Below are 25,118 nucleotides of genomic sequence, written 5' to 3' on the forward strand. Positions count from 1 at the left end.
GTTTCCTGGGCGAGTCGAAACTCCTAGGAGACCGCGAAGGTCTAACAGTGGCTTCCATTCTCCTTGACTGCATCTCCCCTGAGCAGCCACATCTGCACACCTGGGGCTCTCGCAGAGCTCCCTTTGCACCTTCCAGCCTAGAGGTGGTAATGGCGCCCCCTTTTGGTAGTTGCTGGGTACTTCATCCACCCTTGGTGTTTCCCTGATCTTTGTGTACCTCAGTAAATAATCCCTTTAGGAAGGTCTTTTCTAGTTGAATATCTTGAGGAAATCTCTGTTTTTGTCTGAGTCCCTGCCTAATAGGCTTTTTAAAAGCTATCAAATGGGGAAGCAAATCTTCCTCTTCCTGTCTTGGTGTAATCGAGAGGGTAATGTGAGATCCCATGTGAGAATGTGCTTCCGAAGTGAAAGCATTCAACTGCAGGGTGCCATTATAGTTACTGCTATGGTGACTATTAATAAAGTCTTAGATATCTTCATAATTCTAAGGCATTTTGGATAGTTTTTAAAAAATATTTATTTAATTAATTAATTTGTTGTTTTGGCTGCGTCAGGGTCTTAGTTGTGGTGTGCGGGCTTCTCTCTAGTTGTGGCACGTTGGCTTCTCTCTAGTTGTGGCGTGTGGGCTCCAGAGCGTGTGGGCTCTGTAGTTGTGGCATGTGGGCTTAGCTGCCCCGTGGCATGTGGGATCTTAGTTCCCTGACCAGGGATTGAACCCGTCCCCTGCATTGGAAGGCAGATTCTTAACCACTGGACCACCAGGGAAGTCCCTGGATAGTTTTTAATGTTTGATATTTACACAGTAAATTCTTGGTTAAATCAGGGAGCAGAATGTGGGGAAGGAGGGTAAGACCATCTACTTATTTTCAACTACACAGACTATGTTTCTGGGAGATACAAGAGTATCTAATTTTATTGTCTTTGTTATTAGTGGGAAAAATTTCCAGTTTCTGGTAACAGGTTGATATATAGCCCTAGTTTTCAGTTTCCTTAAGTTTTCATTTCTGTCTGGGTTCCAAAGGTATTTCTTTGCAAGTTAGAAGATATATTAGGGGTTACTGGCAAGATTTCATTTTAACATTAAAAAACCTTGAAAGCCTAAGGGTAAAGTAAGCTAAGGGAGATGGAGAACGGATTGCCTGTTTAACTAGGGCAATCACAGAAAGACTTTCTGATACGGTGACATTTGAGCAGAGATCTGAATGACACAAGGGAGTGAGCCAGGCACATATCTGGGGGAAGGGCATTCCTTGCAGAGGGAACAGCAAGTGCAAAAGCCTGGAGGCAGGACTGTGCTTGAGGAACAGCAAGGAGGTTCATGAGACTGGAGAGGAAGAGTGAGGGATAACAGTAAGAGCTGAAGTCACAGGGAGAACTGGGGGAAAGATCTTGAAGGGTCCTGTAGGCCATTGGAAGGGCTCTGACTGATCCTTACAATGGCGGGAGGCCTTGGAGGGTTTGGGGTGGAAGAGTGATGTGATCAGAATTTTATTTATTTGTTTATTCATTTAAAATTTTTTATTGGAATTGATATACAATGTTGTGTTAGTTTCAGGTGCACAGCAAAGTGAATCAGTTATACATATACACATATCCACTCTTTTTAGATTATTTCCCCATATAGGCCATTACAGAATGTTGAGTAGAGTTCCCGGTGCTATATACTAGGTCCTTATTAGTTATCTATTTTATAAGTATATAGTAGTGTGTATATATCAGCCCCAATCTCCCAATTTATCCCTCCCGCCCTTACCCTCTGGTAACCATAAGTTTGTTTTCTACATCTGTCACTCTGCTTCTGTTATGTAAATAAGTTCATTTCAGACTTTCATTTAAAAGGCTGTCTTTGGCTGCTGCATAGAAAAAGCTCTGAAGGGGGCAAGGGTAGAGTGAGGGTGACCAGTTAGGAGACTTCTGGGGTAATTCAGGTAGAGATGATAGTGGTTTGGACTAGAGTTCTTGCAGTGGAGATCCTGAGAAATGGTTGGATTCTGGGGATATTTTGAAGGCAGAGGTGGCAGATTTTAATCATGGATTGGAGGCAAGGTATGAAAGAAAAGAGTGAAGCCTGACTCTGCGTTTTGCCCTGATTGGTGGTGGTTGAAGTGTAAATCAATGTCTGTCTAGTTAGGGCAGTAGTTCTCAACCCAGGCAATTTTACTCCCCACAGGACATTTGGCAATGTATGGACATAGTTTTGTCACAACCGGGGTGAGGAGTATGTATTACAGAAATCTAGTAGGCAGAAGCCAGGGATGCAGCTAAACCTCCTACAATGCATAGGACATTCCCCCCACAACAAAGAATTATCTGGCCCCAATGTCAATAGTGCTGAGAAACCCAGAGTTAGGGAGATCACTGCTTCTTTGTTTTCTCCGCCTCTTTCTTCTCTTGGCCTTCTTCTCTCCCCTGCAGGTGGGTTTCTCTGCTGCCTCTTGGACAAGTTAGGAAATGATTGGCCCAGCTGTTCCCCCTCCCTCCTACCAAATGTGACCTTTAGACTCCCACATCCAAAGTCAACTCACTATACATCGTCTCTTTGTCCCAATTTCACATTATCAGGAGAGAAAATTTCATCGGCCCAGGCATTTCCTCTATTCCAATCAGGCATGTTAAAAGGTGGCCTCACGTGGGTCCCTGTCTGCTTAAGAAAGACTGCAGGAAAGATATTCTGGGAAAGAGTGTGGGTTAGATAAGAAAATTAACTGGAGTGTCTATTGTATGAACTTGGAGGACTCAGTCTGACGCTTTGACTCCTGGGGGCCCTGCTTAGCCCACAGAATTGTCCAGCCTTCTGCAATTTTAGCCTATTCCTTTCACGTAGCAGGAGAGGGGAACCATGGTTAAAGACCTCCTGGGCCATGTTCGGAATCTAGCTGTTTGCTGTGTTTTTCTTTTCCCCTTCTGATTGAATTTGAATCCAGCATATCTTCAAAGGAAATCATCTGGAGCAACAAACACTCACAGCTAGTGACAGGCATGAAAAATAGTAGCGAGGAGAGAGCATGGAACGCAGTATGCATTTATTGTGACATATGGCTCTCCTGGTTTTTCATTGACTATATTATCCAGGCAAGAACTTGTTTTTAGAGAGAAAGAGGTATTCTGCAGATGGCAGCATATTGGAATCATTGTCAAAAAGAGGAGAGATTATATCAGACTCGTATTTAATCAAACGTTCAGTTAAGAATTCGTCTGAGATCATTTTTCCATGCAGTAATGAGCATTTTAATATTTCCAGCCTGCTGTTCCACATGACTAATGCCTTTCTCACAGAGGGATGTCTCTGAGGGCCTCAAAATAATACTAATACAAACTGTCATAGGAACAGAAGGATGCTGGTGAGGAGAAAGGCAGCCTGGTCCGGCCCAGGGCTGAGCTGGCAGACTCCTGGCATGCGCAGAGCAGGAGACCCTGGTGACCTCAATGTCTCCTTTGCTCCTCGTGTTCATTGAAAGTACCCACATTTCTGAGACCTTTGAGGCGAGGCTTTGAAAGTCCCTGCACCAGGGCGTAGAACAGCTAATAAGTCAGGCATGAAAGGCCATTCGCACTTAAAATTTTTTTATTGAAATGGAATTTACATACATTATAAGTCACCCTCTTAAAGGATACAATTCAGTGGTTTTTAATATATTCACATAGTTGTGCCTCCACAACACAACTGATTTTAGAGCATTTTCATTACTCTCAAAAAACCCCCCCAAAAACCAAACATGTTCCTTTCCCCCAAAACTTTAGCCCTAGGCAACCATTAATCTACATCCTCTGTAGATTTGCCCATTTGGAAGATTTCATATAAATGGTGTCACGCAATATGTAGTATTTGGTGTCTGGCTTCGTTTCATTAGTATAACATTTTCAGGGTTCATTCCTGCCATAGCATGTATCAGCACTTCATTCTTTTTTACGGCTGAATAAATATTCCATTGTATGGACGTATCACATTTTATTTATCCATTCATCAGTTGATGGACATTTGGGCTGTTTCCAGTTTTGGGGGTATGAGTAATACTGCCGTAAGCATTCACATATAGGCCATTTGCACTGTAGCAGCACTAATTAGTTCATCAACTCAAGAAGACAACTGCTCTAGACGTCTGCTATGATTTGCCTGCTTCCCTCTTTGCCCTTTATCTCTGCCCCAGTTAATTACTCTCTCTGTTCTCATAGCATCTTGTATGTTTTTCCATTATTAGTACTTGTCATACTCTAGTGTGATGATTTTCTTATTATCTCACCTGTCATCTCTGTGAAAGCAAGGGCCATGTCTTATTCATCTTTCTATCCCCAGCGCCTAGTAATATTAACTTTACAACTAGTTCTACTTCTTAACTAACTGCTGGATTTCCAGGTATGGCCTTTAAAAACAATGAGTTTTTATATTGGACTCTTAAAAGGAATTTAAGAGTTTCAATTTGACCTAAAATTCCACATCTTTTTCTCTAGTCCCCACAGGTTCTTTTTGGCCAAAGGTGGCTTGAATCTGTCTGTCCTGGTGAATCAGAGGGAGGCACCAAGAGGATTTGGAAAATCAGATTTTTTTTTTTTTGCTTATTTTTATAATGATAAACTGTCTTTTTGTGTCTCTCGTTTTATTTTTTCTTTTTGAGCTCTGAAGGCAGGGGGAGCATCTAATGGGGATGTTGATTCATTGATGTATTGGGGTAGGTGAATAATAACCATCATACAGGTGGGCTGCAGTCAAAGGGGAGGCTTCTTGGACCTTGCCGAGGACAATTTTGCTGTCAGTGACAAAGTTGAGCATCTGCTTAGCTGGAGCTGCCATCTTTTGTATTTTTTTTTATAGGAAATGATCAGCTCTCCCTTTAGGACCTCAGGGCTCTGTGTGCTCAATGTGGCTTTTTTTTTTTTTAACATCTTTATTGGAGTATAATTGCTTTACAACGGTGTGTTAGTTTCTGTTTTATAACAAAGTGAATCAGTTATACATATACATATATCCCCATATCTCTTCCCCCTTGCGTCTCCCTCCCTCCCACCCTCCCTATCCCACCCATGTAGGTGGTCACAAAGCAACGAGTTGATCTCCCTGTGCAATGCAGCTGCTTCCCACTAGCTATCTATTTTACATTTGGTAGTGTATATATGTCCATGCCACTCTCTCACTTTGTCCCAGTTTACCCTTCCCCCTCCCGTGTCCTCAAGTCCATTCTCTAGTAAGTCTGCATCTTTATTCCCGTCCTGCCCCGATGTTCTTCATTACCTTTTTTTTTTTTTTTTTTTTTTAGATTCCATATATATGTGTTAGCATACAGTGTTTGTTTTTCTCCTTCTGACTTACTTCACTCTGTATGACAGACTCTAGGTCCATCCACCTCACTACAAATAACTCAATTTCGTTTCTTTTTATGGCTCAGTAATATTCCATTGTATACATGTGCCACATCTTTATCCATTTATCTGTCGATAGACACTTAGGTTGCTTCCATGTCCTGGCTATTGTAAATAGAGCTGCAATGAACATTGTGGTACGTGGCTCTTTTTGAATTATGGTTTTCTCAGTGTATATGCCCAGTAGTGGGATTGCTGGGTCATATGGTAATTCTATTTTTAGTTTTTTAAGAAACCTCCATACTGTTCTTCATAGTGGCTGTATCAATTTACATTCCCACCAACAGTGCAAGAGGGTTCCCTTTTCTCCACAGCCTCTCCAGCATTTATTGTTTGTAGATTTTTTGATGATGGCCATTCTGACTGGTGTGAGATGATATCTCATTGTAGTTTTTTTTTTTTTTTTTTTTTGCGGTATGCAGACCTCTCACTGCTGTGGCCTCTCCCGCTGCGGAGCACAGGCTCCGGACGCGCAGGCCCAGCGGCCATGGCTCACGGGCCCAGCCGCTCCGCGGCACGTGGGATCCTCCCGGACCGGGGCAGGAACCCCTGTCCCCTGCATCGGCAGGCAGACTCTCAACCACTGCGCCACCAGGGAAGCCCCTCATTGTAGTTTTGATTTGCATTTCTCTAATGATTAGTGATGTTGAACATCCTTTCATGTGTTTGTTTGCAATCTGTATATCTTCTTTGGAGAAATGTCTGTTTAGGTCTTCTGCCCATTTTTGGATTGGGCTGTTTGTTTTTTTGATATGGAGCTACATGAGCTGCTTGTAAATTTTGGAGATTAATCCTTTGTCAGTTGCTTCATTTGCAAATATTTTCTCCCATTCTGAGGGTTGTCTTTTCGTCTTGTTTATGGTTTCCTTTGCTGTGCAAAAGCTTTTAAGTTTCATTAGGTCCCATTTGTTTATTTTTGTTTTTATTTCTGTTTCTCTAGGAGGTGGGTCAAAAAGAATCTTGCTGTGATTTATGTCATAGAGTGTTCTGCCTATGTTTTCCTCTAAGAGTTTGATAGTGTCTGGCCTTAGATTTAGGTCTTTAATGCATTTTGAGTTTATTTTTGTGTATGGTGTTGGGGAATGTTCTAATTTCATTCTTTTACATGTAGCTGTCCAGTTTTCCCAGCTCCACTTATTGAAGAGGCTGCCTTTTCTCCATTGTATATTCTTGCCTCCTTTATCAAAGATAATGTGACCATATGTGCATGGGTTTATCTCTGGGCTTTCTATCCTGTTCCATTGATCTATATTTCTGTTTTTGTGCCAGTACCATATTGTCTTGATTACTGTAGCTTTGTAGTATAGTCTGAAGTCAGCGAGCCTGATTCCTCCAGCTCCGTTTTTCTTTCTCAAGATTGCTTTGGCTGTTCGGGGTCTTTTGTGTTTCCATACAAATTGTGCAACTTTTTGTTCTAGTTCTGTGAAAAATGCCAGTGCTAGTTTGATAGGGATTGCATTGAATCTATAGATTGCTTTGGGTAGTAGAGTCATTTTCACAATGTTGATTCTTCCAATCCAAGAACATGGTATATCTCTCCATCTATTTGTGTCATCTTTAATTTCTTTCATCAGTGTCTTATAATTTTATGCATACAGGTCTTTTGTCTCCTTAGGTAGGTTTATTCTTAGGTATTTGATTCTTTTTGTTGCAGTGGTAAATGGGAGTGTTTTCTTAATTTCACTTTCAGATTTTTCATCATTAGTGTATAGGAATGCAAGAGATTACTGTGCATTAATTTTGCATCCTGCTACTTTACCAGATTCATTGATTAGCTCTAGTAGTTTTCTGGTAGCATCTTTAGGATTCTCTATGTAGAGTATCATGTCATCTGCAAACAGTGACAGCTTTACTTCTTCTTTTCCGATTTGCATTCCTTTTATTTCTTTTTCTTCTCTGATTGTTGTGGCTAAAACTTCCAAAACTATGTTGAATAATAATGGTGAGTGGGCAACCTTGTCTTGTTCCTGATCTTAGTGGAAATAGTTTCAGTTTTTCACCATTGAGGATGATGTTGGCTGTGGGTTTGTCATATATGGCCTTTTCAATGTGGCTTTTGAAGGTGGTGCAGTCCCTCATGGCCAAGTGACAAAGGTCACAACGACAGAACTGAATTCTGTGACAGGTTCACTTCTGGACTGTCATGGCCAATGCTGCCACTCCCCACTATTAGGTCACTGTCCCCCTCGGTGCTCCTGAGTCCCTACAATGATGGGAGAACCTGGCGGGTATGGAGTAGAGGAGCGACATGATCAGACTTTTGGGGGCAAGGTGACCAGTTTGTAATTTTGTGGTAATTTGGGGAGAGATGATGGTGGCTTGGACTAGGGTTGTCTCAGTGGAGGTCGTGAGAAATGGTTGGATTTTGGGGCTATTTTGAAGGCAGAGGTGGCAGATTTTAATCATGGATTGGATGTAGGTTATGAATGAAAAGAGTTAAGGATGACTCTGGGTTTTGCCCCGAGAAATGGAGGATATATAAATGTCTTGTTAGGACAATAGTTGTCACCCTTACATACCCTCTCAGAGTGCCTACCACCTGTTTTGAGTCTGCTTGTTTGCTGGCTGTGGCCTCAGTGGTGTCCATGGTCCTGGACCTTCAAGAGTTTGTTTCAGCTCTGTGTTCAGGGCTGGACACTCTGTAGGTGACTGTTTTTGACTGGGCCACTTCCTGGCATCCCTTTAGGGCTTGCTGAGGACATAGGTACAAGTAGGAAGGGCTCTCTGGGTGTGGAAGCAAAGTATGTATGAGTGTAGAATGAGACTAGAGACCTTGGCACATTTTTGCTTAGAGAGGGGCAATCCTGGAATTCAAACTTGTTCTGGTGAGCTAAATGGTCTTTTAGTTGGATGGTATCTCTCCATCTATTCGTGGGGAGCTACACATTTGCATAGGGCTTCTAAGAAGATTTCTAGCTCTGAACTTTTAGGAGTCATGGGCTTCAAAATTATTTTCCTCTCCTGATCTGAAATTGCCTCAGCTTGTTGAAGGTGCCTTAAAGAACCTGTCTGTTTCCGTCCGAATAGTAGATCTTTGGGCATGTGTTGCATTTGGTACTTTTCCCAAGTGCTTTTAAAGAATTCTTTCATGGGACACACACAACCCCATGGGGTTGAGACCATATCTTATCCTTCCATAATCCTGACTGCTGACATGATGCTGCCTACCTGGGAGATACTCATTAGGTCTAACTTCAGTGAGTATGTGGCAAGGATTTTCTTTTCCTTTTCACAAATAAAGCAATGAGGACTAGAGAGGTGATAGCTATTTAGAGACAAATATAGGTTTTCTTTATCTTTTTTCACCATATCATCCATCTCTAATCACCTTGCTGATAATTTGTGTTGATGACATGTGACTGCTTCAAATAGTTGGTATATTCTGGAAATAAATCCATTCTTGTCTTTTCTTTGGGCTCACTCTTTGGATTTCCTTTGCCTTCCCATTCTACTGTATGCCATTGGAGAATGAATAGCCAGGTAATCAAATCAGTGAGGCATCTGTTTAAAACAAAACAAAAACCCCAGATAAATAAGGGTGATGTTCATCTGCACGTTTTGAGAGAGTCCCACCACAGAGCGCTAACATACTGAATGACATTGAATTCCAAGGCTCAGAAGGCCCATCCTTCTATTCCATAGCAGCACCAAGGGGCATTTTAAATGCATGGAACACTAGGAATGACTAACGTGGACTTTCCCCTCTCCTTCAAGTAATCACTACTGATACCATTCACCCTGCAATTAATCAAATCCAGTCGAGGAGGAGTTGTGCATCTCTTCTGATGTTTGCCTATCTTTCTCTTCCCAAAGACTGTAAGCCGCATGAAGTCATGTCTTCTATGTCGGTACAACTCTCACAGTGCCTCTCATGGACTGGAACCCAAAGAACAGCTAATTTTAAACATTTATATCAATTGGGTATATCCACTGGAATAGTCCACCTTCAGTTTCAAGCTCAGTATGAGTTAACTTAGTCCCCTCTTTGTTCTAAAAAGGATTTAAATCTGCTTACGTGGATGTCATATGGCAGGAAAACAGATTAGAGGAATGTAGGACAAAATAAAAAAATCAAGGATAGGGCTGTAAAGTGGAGCCCCATGAGGCACACGTGCTATTTTTAGACCACAGATTTGGTTTTACAAGACTAAATAGGAAACCCTGCTGGTTACACAGTTCATTGTCCGTATGATAAAAGCAAGCCAGCTTCTCAGGAGGAGCACAGCCACTGGCCCCTAAGAGTCTAAAGGAGTTTCTTAAAGGCTGTTCATGAAATTCACAGCTCTCTGCTGTCCTGGACTCTCCACGGGGTAGATTTTCAAACAGAGTGGAATGAATAGACTGAACAGCTTTCAACCAATCCTTTATAATTTTATTTCTCTCAGCTGAGCTTTTGTTCAAATGCAGTTTATTTTTAAGAGAACATAGTCATCTTGCTCCCAAACTAACTCTTCCTTCTGCTTCTCTTTTTTCTGAAAGGAAACTATAATTGTATAGCCACATCAGTCTGTATGACTATAGTTGTATAAAACTCCTTTGTTTCTTCCCATATCCAACCAGTTATCCTTCTTCTTTTCTTCTCTCCTTCCTCCTCGCTCCGTTCTTTCCTTCATCACTTACTATGTACCAGAGGCTGACTGTGCATATGAAGGCATGATATTACACATGTATAACAATTGACAAGAGGACTGACCAATCAGAAAGAATATCAGCTTTGACATAGGAACAAGGTTCTCAAAGCCTTATCCTGTGTCAGGCATAAACTATTTGGTTGCTAACTGGGAAGGGGTGTAGTTTTGGAAAACTCCAGGGGGGTGCTGGGATGGTGGGGTAGGCATGGGGACGAATGGGTGGTGGTTTCAAGTAAGGGACTACTTTTTACTCATAAGTATAAAAGGGTTTCAGTATACTAATAGCTGATACAGCTGCACTGGTGGATGCTGATGCATATCACCCCTGGGTATATGTTGTCACAAAGATGACTCAGCCATGGTTCGTATCCCAGAGAACACTGGTGTTCACTGTCTTCAGAATGTGTTTTAGGAATATCCTTTCCTCTTTCTGTCTGTTGCCATAACTGTAGTTTGGACCCTTTCTATCCCAGGCCTGATTAATTATAATTACCTCTTCACTGGTCTTCTAAGTTTCAATTTCTTTATTCTTTTATTTTCCCTCTTTCCAATGTTTCAAGTATGTGCTGCCAGAGAAAATTTCCTAAAATTTACTGCTTCTATCATGCTATTACTTTCTACTACAGAACTGTCCATGGCTTTTCTCTTCTTTCTAGGATAATATTCACACTCTTTAGCTGGGCATTCACGGCCTTCTATTTACTGTGTCAAGGTGTATGATGTCATAGAAGGACAAGCTGTGGTCCTCCCTGCTTGTAAGTAGCTTAAAATGGGCAGTGAAGGTATGTTTGTAATGATTATTTATTCATTTTAAAAATATTTATTTTGGTTGCACCGGGTCTTAGTTGCGGCACGTGGGCTCCTTTGTTGTGGCAGGTGGGCTCCTTAGTTGCGGCATGCGGGCTCCTTAGTTGTGGCCTGTGAACTCTTAGTTGCGGCATACATGTGGGACCGAGTTCCCTGACCCAGGGATCGAACCTGGGCCCCCTGGATTGGGAGCATGGAGTCTTATCCACTGTGCCACCAAGGGAAGTCCCTGTAATGATTATTATGTAGTAAAAGTGAATGTGGGAAACAGGTAGGTAATGGAGTGTGAGATGGAGTAGGCTGACACCACTAACAGGATTGGACAGTCAAGAAATAAAGTCCCCTCAAGTCTGACTTCTCTCGGGAAGCCAAGAACAATAGATTCTTGGGCATAGGCCCCTGATTTCTAGGTCGTTGATCCTGGGATGGGCGAGGGGGGTTTGTCAACTTCAAAATAAAACTTTTTATAATTTCTGAGATGCAAATCCAGGGTGCAAAGCCTTTTCAAAGTTTAAGACCCTGAATAAACTCCAAACAGGACAGTGCAAGTACATTCAAGATTCACTTTCACACATCTTACCACCTCCCTCATAATTTTACCCTCAGCTCTCAGTGGACATCTGGCAGTCCTGGACCTGATTAGATTCACAGGATAAGCCCTGCAGGGAGCGTCCAGGGTCCTTTCTCTGAGCTTTATAAGAAAAAGCTTGGCTCAGCAGTCCCTGGGCTTAGACGAAGAGAAACCGTTCCTACCTACCATGTACTGAGAACCTAAAATAACCTTATTGGGTACTCTAAGTTAGGCATTTTACTAACATTTTCATGCACAATCTCATTTAATCTTCACCATTATTGTAAGGTAGGTATTATAAGTAAACTGAGGTCCAAGACTAATTTATCCAAGATCACCCAGAGGGTATATCCTTAGCCAAGATTGTAGGGCTATCAGAGTTTAGGTTCCTTCCACTCTATCATTGTGTACTTCTAGAGTTAATACAGATTTCCTCCATTCTCCGAAAGTAGAGCATTCGTACGAAAGCTTTCATAATCAGAAATGGCGTAATGTGAAGAAGCAGTGACCTTAGGGCACAGCTTGCTAACGATGCACAGATAAAGCATAGATGCTCACAGACACAGTTCAGAGCTATGGTGGCTTGATGCTGAGATGCTGAGTGCAGTTCCCAGGGAAGGAGCTCAGTGGTACCACTCTTGCTGTTGGGCGCACCGCTTTGTTTGCAAAACAAACAGTGAACACTGTTCTTACTTTCACCTTTTTACATTATTAAAGTTAAAATCATCTGGCTTTCTTTTGGTTAGTGAAAACAGATACTAACATAGGTGTCTTGTAAAGGCCAAGTGGTATAAAGGGAACTTTTTAAAAGTGGGGGATTGGGATTGATATATACACACTACTATGTATAAAATAGCTAACTAATGAGAACTGACTGTACAGCACAGGGAACTCTACTCAATACTCTGTAATGGCCTATATGGGGAAAGAATCTAAAAAAAGAGTGGATATATGTATATGTATAACTGGTTCACTTTGCTGTACACCTGAAACTAACACAACATTGTAAATCAACTCTACTCCAATAAAAAAAAAAAGTTGGGGGGGCACCTGTGCTCTCTGGGAGTATAGGCAGGACAAGGATTGCAGATGTCTTTTCGGGAGGCGGGCCTCTCCCTGCTGTGGCCTCTCCCGTTGCGGAGCACAGGCTCTGGACGAGCAGGCTCGGCGGCCATGGCTCACGGGCCTAGCCGCTCCGTGGCATGTGGGATCTTCCCGGACCGGGGCACGAACCCGTGTCCCCTGCATCAGCAGGCGGACTCTCAACCACTGCGCCACCAGGGAAGCCCGCAGATGTCTTTTATCTGGCACTTCATGAATGAGACTTTTAAGACCCTAAGCTCCACTGCTATTTCCCTTTATTGATAAAGGCATTTGACAGTTCATCTGCCCTGGGGGACAAGGATACCTTCTTTCTTAGACAGAAATGCCTTTACTTCATGACTGAGTGACCACAGTGAGACTGTCCCAAGTCATCAGTTATATACTTCTACATTAACTTCAGTGCCTTTTTTGGTTTTAGACATTGAAGGTCCTTTTAGAGAGGGCATTATCCCCACTATTAGCCCTGGCTTCCTGCAGTCATATGTGCTACTTCTGTTTGGATTTTGATTTGAGTTGTTGTGAGGGTTAAATAAGATAGTACATGTAAAGTGCTTAGCACAGTAACTGGCTGATTTTAGGAGCTCAATAAATTGTAGCTACCATAATGATTCTTACTGAGTTGAGAATATGTCATAATCACAAAATGAGCCCTCAATCCACATTAGTTCTTCAAATGAGGACTGGTCACCTGGCAAGACTCTAAGGAGATGAAGTACAGATCAGCTAAGTTTTCAAACAGGAACGGAGTTAAGGAAGGACCTGATATATGTGATGACTTACTTAGAGGATGTCCGGAGCTTCCAGAGGGATTAGCTAAGGCAGGGACCAGAAAATAAGGAGCCGTGGGTCAAATCCAGCCCCCTGCCTGTTTTTGTATGACCTGAGAGTTAAGAATGCTTTTTTAAAGCTCTAGATGGTTGAAAAAAATTTGAAGAATAATGATGTTACATGATGCATGAAAATAATATGAAATTAAAAATTCAGGGTCCATAATTAAGTTTTATTGGCACACAGCCACGCCCGTTTGTGTAAGCATTGTCAGTAGCTGCTTTTGCTCTGTAATGGCAGAGTTGAGCAGCAGTGACAGAGACTCCATGGCTCTCAGTGCTGAAAATATTTACCATCTAGTCCTTTATAGTAAAAGTCTGACTTGGTCTAAGGTGGAGTGATCTAAAAAAATGTGGTGAGGGAAAGCTCGGTTCACAAAGCTTCCAAGGGGAAGCCCTGGTGACTCGGACTATGAAATTAGATTCTGTCTAGTTCAGTAAATAGTTTCAGGATGCTCCTTATGTGAAAGATATTCTCTTCTTTTAGAAACATCACAATATTATTAGTTCATGAAGTTGTGGGCAGGAATGTGGAGTCACCTAGACTTGGTTCAAATCCTGGCTCCATCATTTACTAGCTGTATGCTCTGCTGGATATCTTCTGTTTGCCTCTCTAGATCCACTCTCCTCTCTTTGTTGCCTTGTTTTGTGCCTGGCGAGGCTGACTCATGGATTTTGCATGTGAGCTCCCTTGCCGTTCAGATTCCAGATGGATTTGGCCCATGGGAGGTATGCGCAGGAAATCAGAGGACAGGAGGAGAGGGAGTCAAGATATTTATTCTCCTGCTTCTCTCCTTGCCAGTTTGCTGTGGTTGACGGCATGCTTCTCCTGAAGGCCATAGCTCCTGTCGGAAGATCTTTTCCATACAACTGGGCACTTACTTGTGACTACTCCCTCCTCTTTTCCTTGAGCTTAGGGTTGTAATAGTCTCCGATGTCAGTAGCTTTAGGCTGTTGCAATAGTCCTTTCTCTGGTTCTTAAACATTACCCAAGCAGTTATAAACAGGTCAAGTGAGCTTCAGCTTCCTCATCTGTAAAATTACGATATCATATGAGTTATTGTGATCACAAAATATATAAGCTCCTAGCAGAGTGTCTGGGCAGGCAGTAGGGGCTCAATAAATGCTGTTTTTCTTCCGCTTTCTTTAAGAGCTTATGGTTTCTTAAGGAAGACAAATCAGAAGGCTAGAGAAAAGTTTAAACCAAATTAGTCCTTTAGGAATTATTAGGAAAGAACAAATTTGTAAAATAATTTGTAAGTAACACTAGCAGGATCTGGATGTGTAGGGTAAGGGAGAGAGAGGGATTATGTAGGGATAAATGTGAGTTATTTGCTAGGGTTATCGTGTGGATGGTGACCTCACCAGTGGAGCTAGAAAAGGCAGGAGTTCCCATATTAGACAAGAGGACAGTGAGTTCCATTAGGGCAAGTAAAATTTGAAATGCCTGTGGGATGACCAGGTGATGATGTTATGTAGGAAGTTGGCTGGGAGGCATTGGACAAGGGTACAGGCAGGAGAGGAGTGTTTGAGAGTCATCATTGCACAGGGAAATAATTAGGAGAGTCAAAGAGTGGGTTTGGTGGGAAGACAAGAGGCTCTAATGGCGAAAGGACTAGACTAGAAGTCAAATGACCTCACTTCTCGACTTGGTTTGCCACTCACTAGCTGTTTAACCTTGGAGACATTACTTAACTGTGTTGAGATTCTGTTTTCTCAGCAAATATAAAACGAGGTGGTATCTATGATGCTATAGGACTTGCAGTCTAACTGGGAGACAAACCGTGAATAAGCAGAGGTTAGTGATTATATTCTCAGGTGCTATATAGATGAAAGCCCCCGTGGTCTTCCTAATTCATGGCTATTGTTTAGTGAGAAGAAGATACAGGAAAATCATCTAAGACACAGTTTCATGGAATAATAATAATAATAGCAGCAACAACAACTAACTTTAAAAAAACACAAATTTATTTATTTATTTTTCGCGGTGTTGGGTCTTTGTTGCTGCACGCGGGCTTTCTCTTGCTACTCTTCGTTGCAGTGGGCGTGCTTCTCTTTGCGGAGCACAGGCTCTAGGTGCGCAGGCTTCAGTAAGTGTGGCACGAGGGCTCAGTAGTTGTGGATCGCGGGCTCTAGAGCGCAGGCTCAGTAGTTGTGGCACACGGGCTTAGTTGCTCTGCCGGCTGTGGGATCTTCCCGGGCCAGGGATTGAACCCGTGTCCCCTGCATTGGCCGGCTGATTCTTAACCACTGTGCCACCAGGGAAGTCCCAACAACAACTAACATTCAGTGCTTAGTGTGTGCCCGAAACTGTGTGCCCATACTGTGTTCTATGGGCCTCACAAGTATTAACATTTAATGTTAACAACAACCCTACGATGTAGGGGGTGGTTAGGAGCCTCCATTTTACAGATGAAGAAAAGAAGGCAATAAAAAGGTTAAACATCTCGCTCAAAGTCATAAAGGTAGTAAAGATTCAAACCCAAGCTGCTGGGCTCCAAAGCCCAAGCATTTAATCCCAGCTATCTATTCATAGTGAAAACTGTGAGCTCCAGGGAAATAAGAGTCAGTGCATACACAGTGGAATAATGATTTTAGGTTATGACTAGTAATGATTTTACATTAACCATAATTTTAAGAGTGGCAGAGTCAGGAAACAGACTTTTAGTCAGTTATGATATACTTACTAGTTGTAGGAATCTTGGTTGCTGACTAGGATTTTCATTACATTTGCAGATATTTTTTTTTTTTTTTTTTTTTTTTTTTTTTGCGGTACGTGGGCCCCTCACTGCTGTGGCCTCTCCCGCTGCGGAGCACAGGCTCTGGACACGCAGGCTTTGCGGCCACGGCTCACAGGCCCAGCCGCTCCGCGGCATGTGGGATCTTCCCACACCGGGGCACGAACCCACGTCCCCTGCATCAGCAGGCGGACTCTCAACCACTGCGCCACCAGGGAAGCCCATTTGCAGACATTGAATATACTTTTGATCAGTATATTTTGGTAAGAAATTTAAAAAATAACATGAACACACACACACTATATAGATGATGTATTTACATATATTAATATAAATTTGATCTTTGTGCACCTTACCTCCCTGCCCACCCTGCCTCCAAGAACTACCTTTTCTGAGTTGTGCTCGGCTATGTTACTATCAATTACAAAGAAGGTAGGTGAAAATAGATGAAACTTACTCTTATGAGTGTTGTAAGGTTATTGTTGACATCATTGCTTATTTACATTCTATAATGTCTCTTTTTTCGAGGATTCCCCAGGTAAAATTCTCTTGTGGTCTTGTTAATATTAATTATAATTCCTATAGCAATCACTTTGGTTTTTCATAGAGACCCTGTGAAAAAGAAAATGATCAAGATTTTCTTTTCACTTTCGGCCCTTGAAGGTTTCAGAGCCAAATCTGCGGCCATTGGGAGCATAAGTGCTATGCATTTTAAGCTTTATTCCTGGTCCCACTTTATGATCCTCTGTTTGTTTTTCTTTCTTTTTTTTTTAACCTGCTTTTATTTTATGGCATCTTGTTGTAATTTATATAAGCATAATCAGAAACAAGGCAGAATTTAAATAATTATATATATGCATGTAAACCCACTCGCATATACACATTCATATACATAGTACAGTTTGGACTCTCCAGGAGGCTGGTGGTGGCTTGCCAGCGAAGGGACTGTTAAGGTCCTATAACTACTCAGCATACTTGCTGATAACAAGGAAGTCATCAAAAAGAATCTGATAATCATAACCATTAATTTACCATTCCTTCGATGAGTGTTGGTTGCACTTAACGACTCACTGAAGATCACGTCACACTGCCTTTCAGCAGTAATATGAGTTTAATAAGCATTATTGTGATGATATCAGTGAGTAAACAATCATCTTCATAATGATAACAATTTGGTCCAGGCAGGAGGGAAAATATTGCTGACTGGGCTTGCTTGACTGTGACAGGAGATGGAAAGGCAGAAGCTGGTAGAGGGAATGAAAGTGCTGGTGTGGTCAAAAATATCAAAGAAATGAGCTTAAGAGACATGGAGTTGGGGTCGGAGTGGGAGTGTATGTGCAGAATTGAAGGACGTTGTAGCATAAGCTTGGTTCAGAGCAAGGAGTGAGGGAGGCATTACACTGGAGCGTGAAGAGTATGGGCGCTTGAGTAGGATTGCCTGCTTTGTTGCTTACTTGCTGTGTGACCTTGGGCAAGTCACCTGACCTCTGTGTGTCTCAGTTTCCTTAGTTCCTGGAAAAGCATGCATAGAAAGTTCCTACCCAATGGGGTTGTTGAGAGATTAAATGGTATAATTCATGTAGAAAGCTTTGGTCAGTGCTTGGTACATTCTGGGTATATAATACTTGGTATTGGTTATGAAGCTGCTGCTAGATGCTAGTGCAGAGAATGCAAAGATTCTTATCTCAGGCTTCTAAGAGGATTGTGCAGCATTTTGAAAGTGGGAATGTAATTGTGGGAGCCATCTTATGTTATTTAAGCTACATATAGGTCATTATTTGTACTATGTACTACATGCCATGCATTTCATTTAACACTTACATTTGTACTGTGTTCTTATCATCTCATCTCCCCATGTATGTTGCTTTGCATCGCATGGAACATCTCCATGGTAGAGGGTCATTAAATACTCACTGAGATGAATTGACGGGTGCGCTTAATATTTTGGGGTAATGAAGTAATTAGTGAGCTTAAAATTTCAAATGAAAATGTTACCATGAAAATATCAATAATAATATTAAGAAGCATAAGATTGTATAGGGTTTTTTACCTGTCTCAGCCCTTTTGTAAACACATTAATCCTCATAAACCCTGTAAAATGGACAACATGCTATACAATAAGCCCCATTTTACAGACGAGGCAACGTGTGCTTTAGAGGTTCAGTCTTCTGCTGCTGCTAGTAAGTGATGGTGCTCAAATCAGAGAACAGACTTGTGGTTGCCAAGGGGGAAGGCGGGTGGGGGAGGGCTGGAGTGGAAGTTTGGGATTAGCAGATACAAACTATTATATGTAGAACATAATACATATCTATGATATGTATAGATAAACAACAAGGTCCTACTATATAGCACAGGGAACTGTATTCAGTATCCTATGATAAACCATTATGGAATAGAATATGAAAAAGAATGTATATATGTATAACTGAATCACTTTGCTATACAGCAGATATTAACACAACATTGTAAATCAACTATACTTCAATAAAATAAATTAAAAAGAAAAAGAATTCAGGTCTTTGGCCACCTCCAGCAAAGAAATTGCTTTTCCTACTGCCGTGGCGTTAGGAAACCTGAGATCGGTGATTAACTGACTATTAACTTCCATGGAATTTCTCTCTTTCACCTGTAATGTGAAGGGTGTTACAAACTAAAATTTTTGCGGAGTCTGAGAAGGTCCCATGCATGTGTGCAGCAGGCTGAGGGGAGAAAGGAGAGTGGGGAGGGTTGTGAGTATCTGCAGATCTCCTGAAGGGAGCAGCTGCTGACCACCTCGAGCGGATGATTGGCAGGCGGGAGATAGAGAGCCAAGGTGGCCAATGCTTGTGATTTTTTTTTTTTTAAAGCCCCCAATGTGGCTTTTTATGTGGATATCCCAATTTTAAGTATTGATAACTAATTCAAATTAAAAGCCAACAAACGAATTACAAGGATCAAATTAAAAAGTATGTGGGCCAAATTGGGCCCAAGCTGCCAATTTGTCAGCCCTATATCAGAGGATTTTCAAGGTCCCTTCCAGCTCTAGAATGCAATGCAAAAGGCCAATGGCTTCCTGTGGAAAGGTGGGAAGCCATTTATCTCCACTCATCATTGAAACTCATCGCCTGTTTCCATTAGAGAATATTCATTGGTACCAGGGGATGATGCCACCCGAGCCTCCAGGTTCTTACTTATACAGAGAGGTGGAATTACCTTGCCACACTGCAGTGAGTGACACCTGTAGATGCAGTGGAGAGAAAAGCAGACCTGGGTTTAGTTATGTAAATCCATGGCTACGCTTTAATAAGGCACTGCAATAAAACTGTCATAACTGTCAAGTCTGGGAAATAGGTTGAGCAAGGTTTTCATTCCTGGCACTATATTTGGGAAGAAAAGAGGAAGAAAAATGCAGAGGAGCTGGTTCATTTTTGAAAATCTTCAGAAACACATCAGGGCTTCCTGGGCTTCTTGCTCCTGCCAAGCAGCATTTGCAGTGACAACTGGAGCTAAAACCCCAGCAGCCCACACAGAACTCCTTGGGAAAGGAGAAAGCTGAAGTTTCAAGGTAGATGTTTCCTAATGAGATCTCAGAGACTGAGCTTTCTGTCATCACCTGCCAACTGTTCCTCAAACTAGTCAGCCCCCTCTTTTGCTTCACAGCCCTGCTTCCGTTGCCTGTTCTTGGAATGTGACAAAGGTGACAGAGGCTTGGTAGTGGTGGGATTGGTAGTGTGGGTAGGTATTCCCCATCAAGTGGTGGGGACTGGAATGCTGCTATCTTTATTTTAACCATCCGAACACATGTTTTTCATTTTCATTTTATTTCAGTATTGAAAAAACTCCCCATCTTGATATTATAGGACTAGGATTTTCATGGCCAGGACTTTATTGGTCACAAACAGTAGAAGCCCATTCTGAGGAGCTAAGCCAAAAGGACCCATAGGAAAAGAGTTCGCAGAGCAGATGTTTTGTACTTTGTAGATGTCCTGTGCTCTTACCAGGTGAGATCTTTTTCCAGTGAAGGAAACCGAAAGGGAAACCCACTCTTCCATTTCTTCAACAAATAATCAAATAAGTTGCATAGAGGTGGGGGGAGGGAGAGGGAGAGAGAGAGGAAAATTATAGATGAATCTTCTGAGCCATATCAATCAATTAAATATAAGAATTACTAGGGACTATTAAGGGATTATTAAAATTGCTATGTGTGATAATATTGTGGTTCTGTTTTTTTTTTTTTTTTTTCGGTACGCGGGCCTCTCGCTGTGGTGGCCTCTCCCGTTGTGGAGCACAGGCTCCGGTTGCGCAGGCTCAGCGGCCATGGCTCACGGGCCCAGTCGCTCCGCGGCATGTGGGATCTTCCCAGACCGGGGCAGGAACCCGCGTCCCCTGCATCGGCAGGCGGACTCTCAACAACTGCGCCACCAGGGAAGCCCTGTGGTTCTGTTTTTTTAAGAGTTTTAATCTTTTAGAGATGCATGTCGAAATGTTTATGGATAAGATGATATAATGTCTGGGATTAAAAAAAAAAATCTGGGGCTTCCCTTGTGGTCCAGTGGTTAAGACTCCACACTTCCATTGCAGGGGACGTGGGTTTGATCCCTGGTTGGGGAACTAAGAGTCCACATGACGCACGGCCGGGCCAAAAACAAAAAAGTAATCTGGGAAGGGAAGAGTGCAGTGGTGGGCTACATCTAGCTCATCGACAAGAGCTGGCTGTTAAATTTTTAGGAATTTTGTGAGCTAGTTGGTTAACAGCCGTTATTAACAATTGAATTCTCTAAACCTACAATTAAATAACATATATTGTTATAGAGCTAGTGAGTCCTCAAAACTTACCACTTCCTAGTTATATTTTATTCCAGTTACTATTAGCTACGCTCTTGAACTTACCGCAGCTACCGTATCTGTATGGTGGGAGCACTATATCGCCCTGTGCTCCTGAACATTCCCCCCCACCACATTCAGCACCATTAGGCTGGTGAATTGAAATCGGCCAGAAAAATCCCAACACACTACAAATCAGGGGAGAGATGGTTGTTATGCATTCACCACCACACCACTGGAGAAGTGGGAGGGGTTTGAATGATCCCTGATTCAAATGAGGGATCAAATAAGATCCCTCATGAGTTGATGACTGAGTTGATGATTGAAGTGGAGAGAAAGGAATTGTGGGCTCATTACATCTCTCTACTCTTATGTATGTTAATATTGTCTATACTGAAAAGTTTAAAGAAATGAGCCAATTCAAGCATTCCCTTGTAGATATGAAGGTTGCAGGACTGAGGAATCAGGCAGGTAATGGATACCCCATGGTGCAAAGGAAAGAGGCAGTGGTCACAAAGATGAGAATTCCTTGGCCAGCTCTGCTCCTGATGAGCTGAGGGACTTGAGGAAGTCAGTTAGGGTCTCTGTGTCTCATCATTCCTAAAACATAGTTAGGACATAATAAATGTTTGTAGCACTCATGACTACAGCTGAGTGCAAGGATGCATTAGTACAGGTGAGTACAAGTTAGTATAGATGAGATTGTGGAAACATATTGAAGAAGGATTACAAAACAAGAGAATTATCCTTCACTACTGATTTTCATTTATTCTAATAGATAAAAATCTCTGAGAGACTATCTTCCAGAAGACTTCTCTTTGGAGTAGTTTCATCGTCTTGGTTTATGATGATGGGTCCTTCTGGGGAGAGAATTATTTATGATTACAGAAGTAGTTATAGCATGGAAGCTAAAAGTGCAGGCAGGCAAAAAGTGAACATAACCCAAATGTCCATCAGCTGATGAATAGTTATATAAAATGTGAAATACTAATACAATGGAATATTATTTGGCTATAAAAAGGAGTGAACTACTGATACATGCTACAACATGGATAAACCTAGAAAACATTGGGTTAAGTGAAAGAAGCCAGTCACAAAAGACCACAGTGTATGATTCTATTTATGTAAAAGAAATGTCCAGAATAGGTAAATCTATAGAGACAGAAAGTAGATTAATGGTTGCCTGGGGTTGGAGGATGGGGGGATTGGGAGGTGACAGCTAATGGCATGTGAAGTTTCTTGTTGGAGTGATGAAAACATCCTAAAATTGATTGTGGTGATGGTTGCATGACTCTGAATATACTAAAAGCCTAGGCTTCTATATTTTAGATGGGTGAATTGTGTGTTAGATGAATTATATTTCAATAAATCTGTCAAGAAAAAGTTTAGACTGACTGGGTTCAAATTCTGGTTCAGTTTGCTTCTCAGCTATGGGACCTGGGGCAAATTTTCTTAGCATTTCTCTCCTTATTTCCTCATCTGTAAAATGAGGATAAGATGGTACCCGCCTCATGGGGTTTTTATGAAGATTTAATTTAATCCTCACATAGGGTATATCAAAATGCTTACAGTGTGCCCTACACATGCAAAAAGGCAATAAATGTTAGCTACCATCATATACTTGTTACAGGGGGAGAATTTTCTCTAACAGTGGAGGAGAGTGGGAAAGAATCCATGGATGTTTGTTTTTCTACTATTTAATTCTGGCCTGGGGAAGTGAAAATGTGTCCAAAAGCTTCAGGTAATACTAGTTGTAGTAGATTGAATAGTGGTCTTCAAAAGATATGTCCATGTCCTATCCCCCTACCCCAACCTGTGAATGTGACCTTCTTTGGAAAAATGTGTTTTGCATATGTAATTAAGTTAAGGTTCTTGAGATGAGATCATCTTGGACAATCCTGTTGGGTCCAAAATCTAATGTCAGGTGTCCTTATAAGAGAAAAGCAGAAGGAGATTAGACATACAGAGGGGAAAGCCACGTGAAGATGGAGGCAGAGACTGGAGTTATTCAGCCTTAAATGAAGGAAAGCCTGGAGCCTCCAGAAGCTAGATGAGACAAGGAAAGATTCTCCACTAGAGCCTTCCGAGGAAGTGTGGCCCTGCTGACACCTTGATTTAGGACTTCTGGTCTCCACACTGTGAGAGAATGCATTTCTATTGTTCACTGCCACCAAATTTATGGCAGTGCCAAGAAATTAGTACCCAATGAAAGGTTATACTTCCTAAAACTGCTTTCATGACAGCACTCCCTATAACATTCCCTCTGTTGATTTGTGTATCGAAGGTCGATTTTTCATTCGGACGATCGAGTTCTTCTTTATAGACTCACCCTCCTCTTCTCGTCTCCCAAAGCCTCCTTCGGGCCTTTGCGCTCCTGGTTCGGGAGGCTTTTAACCCAGGCACATTCGAGACCGCCTTCACTCTGAGCTCCAGCTCCACTCTGTGCACTTTGCTCTTTCCCTTCTTGCTCCTCTAAAGTACTTGTGTTGGTGCCACCCAATTTCCTAATGTGCTTACATGCCATCTTTCAGTATTTCTGATTATATTTATATATAATAATGCCTCTACAAATAGATTGTGAATGAAAAATATGGCCTGCCTTATCAGTAAACAAAGGACGTTGCAGCCATCAAGCCATCAACATTACAGCCTCTCCAGTGGTGAGCCCTGAGAGAACTCAGGATGCCCGCCATCTAGCAGTCAACTGCTGCAGCCACCCGCTGTGCTGCACCTTGAGGGAACTCAGGATGAGAAGGCACGGGATACTGGCCCTGGATAGCTAAGGTGCAATCGCAAGGGAGTGATTTTAAAGAGCCCAGACTCTTGCATCTCCCCTTACATAGTAACGCGCTAAATTCCATAACTTGAGATATCCTGTTTTCTTTAATTAACTGTAATCTTTTGATGTTCTGACCACCTGGTCTTTGTTGCAAAAACTCCTGTATATCCTGGCTCTCCCCCTTGCCTCTTCAGAGTTATCTGAGATGCTGTGTCCGGGGCTTAAGTCCTCAGTTTTGTCTGCCAAATAAAACATAATTCTTAGCTTTTAGGTTGTGCATTTTTTTTTCAGTCTACAGATAAGTTGAGTTCTTGAGTATAAAGCATCTTCTGTTTCTTTAGAATTTGCCACAGTACCTAGCATGGTGTTAAACACATAGTAGATGAGTGAATAAAGTGACTCAAGGCAAATGATATATTCTGAAATGACAGGGAGAATGTATCTTTCTGCTTTCTTTCCTGATCTCTGTTTCTCTCCCTCTCCATTCTCAGGGCTAGATCACTTTCCCAATGGAGGATAAAAGGTATTAGGAGTAAATGCTAGATAGATTCGCCTTCTCAAGGACAGGCTCCTAGAACTAATAGATTCTCCCTTTGCCAACTTCTGCTTTATTTGGCTAGCTCTCTTGAATCCTCCAGTAAGGATGACAAAGGATAGCACTTTGCGTTTCTTATTACCTAAGCATTCTTTCTTTGAAGACAGATAAACAGCTTGATAAGAAAGACATGTTGGACAGAACAAATCAATGGTATGAAACTGAGAATTTGTTCAGAATATCATCTTTTATGGCCTCTGAATTCAGGAGCAAGCTATGTGGCACTTTGTACAATAGATGTATCAGAAAGAGTGCTGGACTGGGAGTCAAGAAGCTCAGATTCTAGTGCTGGGCCAGGCACTGTCAGCTGTGACCTTGAGTGAGTCAGCCTTTCTTGCATTTCAGTTTTCCCACTGATAATATGTTAGAGTTGAACTAGGTGATCTCCAAGGCCCTTCTGTATTTGAATATCCTATAGTTTTAGATCCCATTCTTATTCATCTGATTCCTATATGGCTAACTTAGGCTGTATCAGTCAAGATCTAGTCAGGGAACAGAAACCATACTAGGTATTTCAACAGAGGGAGTTTAATACAGGGAGGTGGGCACACAGATGTTGGTGGGTTGAAATAGTAAGCAGAGAACACTTAGGTAATCCAGTGTTGATAACTGAAGGAAGCAGCTACCATGTATGTGGTAACAAAGGAAAGATGTTGGAGTTGCTAGAACCTAGAAGCATGGAAGGGGAGCCCCCAAGTGCTGGGGCTCAGCTGTCTGAGGAAGGCATTCTGTTCTGCTGATGCTGTTACCTTAGGGGCTCAGCGAGCTGGGACTCAGACTTCTGAGGAGGGGCCCTAGCACCTCTGAGGGAGCATGATGAGTCTGTTCTGGAAGTACCAGAAGTAGGTGGAGGATGGTACTAACTACTGTGCTGGGGGAAGTGGGGAAAGGGTCACTGATGGGGTGAG

Source organism: Aethalodelphis obliquidens, unplaced genomic scaffold (genome assembly GCF_003676395.1).
Source record: "Aethalodelphis obliquidens isolate GAN/ISIS:26980383/991018 unplaced genomic scaffold, ASM367639v1 scaffold73, whole genome shotgun sequence".
NCBI lineage: Eukaryota > Metazoa > Chordata > Mammalia > Artiodactyla > Delphinidae > Aethalodelphis > Aethalodelphis obliquidens.